This window comes from Meles meles, chromosome 1 (genome assembly GCF_922984935.1).
Source record: "Meles meles chromosome 1, mMelMel3.1 paternal haplotype, whole genome shotgun sequence".
In the NCBI taxonomy this organism is placed as follows: Eukaryota; Metazoa; Chordata; class Mammalia; order Carnivora; family Mustelidae; genus Meles; species Meles meles.
In genome coordinates, this window is record NC_060066.1 from 202,234,039 (window position 1) to 202,240,663 (window position 6,625).

Below are 6,625 nucleotides of genomic sequence, written 5' to 3' on the forward strand. Positions count from 1 at the left end.
TCTCTGCTCGGCAGGGAGCCTGCTTCCTCCTCTCTCTCTACCTGCCTCTCTGCCTACTTGTGATCTCTCTCTGTCAAATAAATAAATAAAATCTTTAAAAAAAAAAAATTTCTAGTATATCCTTAGAATTAGCTAAGTCGCATTCACTTGAGTCTTTTCTACTCCTTGGAATAGCTGCCATCCGTTTTCCTTTTTATTTTTATTTTATTAAAAAAAAAACTTTTTAAAAGATTTTATTTTTGAATAATCTCTACACCCAATGTGGGGCTTGAACTCACAACCCCAAGATAAAGAGTCACATGCTAGACTGACTGAGCCAGCAGCACACCCCCATCTTCCTTTTTAAATACAAGCTCCAGTTTATTTGCTTTTGAATTCTTTATATGGATGGTAAATGATGTTTCTCTCGATAATATTGAACCTGGTTATTTAGTAAGAGGTTTAAAAAAATTGTTTTGCATTTTACTAAGGTCCTTATTTTCAAGATCATAGATTCCAGTTATTTTATGTTTAATGTTCACATATATTCTTGGGTTAGGAAAAAAAAATAAGACTGCCAAAGGGTTGATAAACCCTACAGACCTAATTCTGTTTTCTGTTACGCTATTTGGCAGGTAGTAATTTCTTAGTATGGGTGTTGGGTACTTGTGCTAAGAATAATCTTCTGGGGTCAAAAGTTGGGGGATTTTGGTTGGTTTCTTTGTTTTATGATACCGCCTTTTTTTTTTTTAAGATTTTATTTATTTATTTGATAGAGATCACAAGTAGGTAGAGAGGCAGGCAAAGAAAGGGGGAAGCAGGTTCCCCGCTGAGCAGAGAGTCGGATGCGGGGCTCAATCCCAGGACCCTGAGATCATGACCCGAGTCGAAGGCAGAGGCTTAACTTAACCCACTGAGCCACCAAGGCGCCCCACGATACTGCTTTTAAGAAGATACCCCGAATGGTCACTTGGTGGCTGTATTGTACATCAGGGACTCCAGCATCGGGGAAGAAGTTTAGGTCATCTGAAATCCTTTCCAGCTCTGACAACGTGTTAACTTCACAAAGTTCAGGTAAGGGCAAAACTGTCCTTGCTTTAGAATCACCGTAAAGGGAAAAAACAGAAGGGTCACTGCACTCTTCAGTGAAAATCCCCATCATCAAAAACAAGCACCTTACTAGTTTTGAGATAAAGGAATGTTTGGGTTTTTCTCCCTTCTAGGCATTCTACAGGAGCAGGACACCTAAATTTTACTTCCATGTTGCAGAAGGGAAAACCGCAAACTCAAGAGGTAATCCCAACAACTTCTGGCACGGATCAGTGGCTTCAGTTCTCTCTGTTAGTGACTGAGCTCAACTACAGTGGTTCATGTAGTCTTTTTTTTTTTTTCTCTCAAGATTTTATTTATTTGACAGAGACACAGCGAGAGGGAACACAAGCAGGGGGACTGGGAGAGGGAGAAGCAGGTTTCCCGCCGAGCAGGGAGCTTGCTGTGGGGCTCAATCCCAGGACCCTGAGACCATGACCCAAGCCAAAGGCAGACGCTAAACCAACTGAGCCACCCAGGCGCTGTTTCATGTTTTCTTAAACCATCTACAAACTAACTTTGATAAATGAGTCTCAGAAAATACTGGGAGAGAGATTGTCAGCTTCTTAACCTACACAATGAGAAGGAAGAGCTACCATTGCAGCAACAACAACAAAAAAATGAAATCTTTTCTTAGTAATATGATAAAAGCATTCAATACAGATGCTAACCATCCACACGGACTTAATTAAAGGAAGCCTGGTCCAATATAAATCTTAGAAAACAGGTATGTTTTAATCACGTCTATTGGATAATTAACCAGAAAATTACATGGAAACAAGAGCTAGGTAATACACCAATACCTTCAACATTTTTTCCATCATTCCTGTCTTGCAAAAAAGTTTATCAGTCCTAGTCTAGGTTTACTAACCGATTTCTGTGCCTACCATAAAGAACCTATGAAATTGTTCTTGCTCAAGCTGTGAGAGCTCTTGCCATCCTGATGGTTTAGGAGGAAGAGGGGAAGCCAGCCATATTCATGAACTGCTGTATTTAGCCAACTAAGAAAAACTTTAAAAACTAATCTCTAATATTTTTTTCTATATTACTTCCTTCTATCATTTTCCGTAAGATTCTTCACTGGCTTTTCTGCTGGAGAAATTTTCTACCTTCGATTATTTAAATTTATTCACTTAGTCTGAACTGTTCCTACTCAGTTTTAAAAGTGTAATTAGCACTGTTTGCTATTAAATCTGTGCCTATAGTGCCTTGAATGGTCAATGAAGTGTAGTTATAAATTTGACTTATTAACATAAGTAAGACTAGTGACAATAATAACTAAATTTGTTCTACAAGTCAGGCTCTGTACATATATTATCTCATTTAATCCTTGCAACCCTGTGAGATGGTGATTGTGTATCATCCCCATTTTGCAGAAGGGAAAAACTAAGGCACAGATGTGGTTCAGGACTTGCACCAGGTCACAGTAAATGGCAAAGCCATAATTAAACCCACGCTCTCAGAATGCCGAGCTGTCTCTAGCTGCTCTGCCCTGTTGTTTCCCACTGGCAGTTCCTCAGGGTTCTGAATTCTCTTACCCTGCAACCCAGTGGAGTTTGTGTTCTGTTCCTGACAAAGGACTTAAGAGCAGAGAGGATTTGGAAATGAGATGAGACCTATTAAGTTTGCTTCTAGACGTTTGCTTAAGAAGTTTGATAAGAACTATTACAATTCGATCTCAGATTACTGGGGAATGTTGTCTAGGCCTCCCTAGATTGTATTTTGGATACTCTACAAGTACTTGGTCATTCTCAAATCCTAGCTTTGAGACACATTCTGGTTTCCTCGCAGTTGACTTACTACAGGCAGGTTCTTGCAGTTACTGGGATCCTGATGCTTGTGAGCTGTTCTCCAGGAGCCACAGCCGCTGTCAGAACTGCAGCTCTCCCCTCCTTATAAGCCGTGAACTTGTACTACAGGAGGCCTACCAAGAGCAGTGCCAGAAGGGGGATCATTTGATAACTCAATGTTGTGGACAGGGTATCTGCTTAGTAATCATGAGCTGGAATATTAGTAATCCTTGCGTTTCATACTCATGATTCTGAAAGAAACCTCAGTCACCCGGTCTCCCTTCTCTCTGCTTTGTTTGCCCCCAGTGCCAACAGATACTCTTTCCTAAAGCCAGAGAGTTACCCAGCATCCTTGCCCACCCACTTTACTGCTTAAGAACTTTTGTTTTGATGAAATTCTCACGTCAGACCTAAATCCCTTACACTGCTTGTTTGTGTAACAGAACTTTGCTGGTGCAGTACATCAAGTAAGGAATTTTCATCAATTGCAAACTGAAATAGACTCGTGACTAGAGTACACTGCTCAGGCTAGGATCCTAACATCCATAGCTGTGGTCCTTGGAGGCTGTGTCACTTACTAGCCAAGATGCCTCATCTCCCTGAGCTTTCATTTCCTCGTGTGAAAGAAAGGTGTTGGAGGCGCCTGGGTGACTCAGTCGGTTAAGCATCTGCCTTCAGCTCGGGGCATGATCTCAGGGTTCTGGGATGGAAACCCCGCATCAGACTGTGCTCAGCGGGGAGCCTATTTCTCCTTCTCTCCCTCTGTGCATGTGCGCTGTCTCTCTTTCAAATAAGTGTATAAATTTTTTTTTAAAGATTTTATTTATCTGGGGGCACCTGGGTGGCTCAGTGGGTTAAGCCGCTGCCTTCGGCTCAGGTCATGATCTCAGGGTCCTGGGATCGAGTCCCACATCGGGCTCTCTGCTCAGCGGAGAGCCTGCTTCCCTTCCTCTCTCTCTGCCTGCCTCTCTGTGATTTCTCTCTGTCAAATAAATAAAATCTTTAAAAAAAAAAAAAAGATTTTATTTATCTGACAGAGACCGCGAGAGAGGGAACAGTAGCAGGGGGAGTGGGAGAGGAAGAAGGCGGCTCCCCGCTGAGCAGGGAACCCCACGTGGGGCTCGATCCCAGGACCCTGGAATCACAACCCAAGTTGAAGGCAGATGCCTAACAACTGAACCACCCAAGCGCCCCATAAAATCTTTTAAAAAAAATAAAGAGAAAGGTGTTCAAACCCACAGTTGTTTGTTTTAGAATAACCACGCAAAGGCAATGTGAGATAATCAAGTGTGAAAGAATTGAACCAAGATCACTACACTAAGGTTACTAAAGCATTTTAGAATTTTAGGAAAGATTTTTTTTTAATAAATGAGCTAGAATATCTAATTTCACAAGAGTTCAGTACTCGTTTAAATTACCATTCACTGTAGTTTCCTATTGCTAGGCACTATAATCACACTAGCTCAAGTCCTCACAAATATATTCTCAAAGATGTGTGAAATGAACCCCAGCTTGCAGAAGCAAATAAATTTAATTTCCCCCAGATTAAATGTAGTAAGTGATGTGGAGTTACACATGAACCCAGGCTTGGTAGACCTGATGCCAATTACCTCTCCTCCCTAGCAGTTTTAGACCCTGATAGCTCAGGGAGCAAAACTTTTCGGGCCACAATTTACAACAGGATCGGGCTATAAGATCAATGGGCAGCAGTTAGCAGATTTTGAAATTAGGTTTTTAAACTGTTAGGAGCTTGTTAGAAGATGAGTAAGAAAAGAGGAAGCGGTTATAACTTAAGTTTCAAATTCCAGGAAGCTGGAGAGAAGGGCAGCCAGGTAGTTGAGAGCTAGGAGTCCCCTCTAAGCTGGGGTCACCAGAGGCCTAGGCAGCCAGCAGCTGCCAGCTGGGTCAAAGCTAGGGCCTTAGCTGGCTGTAGGTGAAGAGAGGCTCAAAGAAAACTGTGCCTGCTCCATGTGCAATTTTTTTTTAAGTTTTATTTAAGTAATCTCTACACCCAACACAGGGCTCGGACTGATGACCAGGAGTCAAGAGTCACATGCTTCTCCAACTGAGCCTTCCGGAGACGCCAATATTTTTTTTAAGCTCCATTGAATACTATTACCAGCTTAACATTTTCCAACACAGTCATTACTTTACGGAATATTCGCTATTAACTGCCTTTCTTCACCTTTCCAAAACATATCCAGGTCTCCTCTATTTGATCTGTCTCTGGCAACAAAGTCCTAACAAGTGTTTCTGGAGAAAGGTCCTCTTCAGACCTATACTTTTCAGGTGGGAAAGTACTGGGAACCATTCCTTGTTCCCCTGCTCAAATATGGTGCAGTAACAAGATACAGTGCCTAGATCTAGGGCACCCGTTTCATTCCATAGTATTAGGAGGGATGCCATCGTATCAACAGTAACACTGAAACACAGAGAAGAAGTGCGAAGTCCGCAGTAATTAATAAGATAAAACAAGATTCCTAGAAATAACATGGCAGCCGCAGCAGCCGCAGCAGCAGCAGCAGCTTTGGGCTCTCGCAGAGGACCCTCGGGGGAGTGCCCTCTCCCTCTCCTCCAGAGGCAGAAGCACTCCCCGAACCGTGACCCCCTGACAGGTGCCTACAGTCTGTGTCCCATTTGGAACTCAGGCAAGGCACTTAACCTTCTGGTTCCCAACTGGAAAAGTGATCACGTTTCTCTGATCCCGTAACCTCCACACTTGGCCAAACCAGAATACATGGGAGGAGGGATCTGGCCCCGTAGGGTTGTCCTCCACGTTTTGAATGGGTGAAAAGGAATCTTACATTAATCCCGGTCTTAAGTTGCCTTGGGCTGCTGACCGGGTTGTTTACCAGCAGCTCATCCCACAGTTCTGTCATCCAGAAGTGCAAGTTGAAGGTGTCAACAGGGCTAGTTCTGAGAGCCAAGGGAAGATCTGTTCCAGTCCTTCTTGGCTTATGGATGGCTCTCTTCCTGCGTCTTCAACTTGTCTCCCCTCTGTGTGTGTCTGTGTCTGAATTGCCTCTTCTTATCGTCCCCCCCCTCCCCGTGATACTGGAAGAGCGCCCACCCTAACGACCTCATTTTAATTTACCTCTTCACAGACCCCTTCTTTGAGTCACAGTCACATTCTGAGGCACTAGGGATTAGGACTTGAATAATGGGGGCTTAAGAGAGGGGATACAGTTCAACCCATAACACATCTCTGGGTTGGGTTATTTTCTGTTGTTGAATTTGTGTCCTTGGTCACTTACTTTGGGAGGGTAAGTTGCAGGGACAGTCACCTTAGAGAACGGAACTAATGGTGCTCAGGGTTGAAAGTAACTATCAACATGGGGAAGTGTTACAGAGCAAGCGCGTGGAAGCTTGCCCTGTGAAAGTCAGATGTGCAGGAGCTGCTGGGCCCCGGCTTGTGGCAGGCTCACCGCCTCGGCGATTGGATTCAAAATGAGGCGATGTTCCTTCCCACTCGCATTCATCGGCTGACAGCTCCAGTATGAGATTCTGGGATTTTAGAGGAAAGGGGAGATTGTGAGAGCAAGCAAGTTCAGTCAATGTTACTGATTCATCAGGAAATCACCACGGCCTGGCCACGCGCCCCAGCACGTTCAGGGCTCATGAATCCAGCGCCCCAGCTTGCCTTTTTTGTCATTTCTTTCTCTGCTGAATATAGATCATTCCTTTGGGCTTCCTGCAAGAGTGAGTCATGAATCCAATGGTTGAAGTCCCACCCTGATGGCTCCGGGGAGCTGTGTTGTCAAGAATGT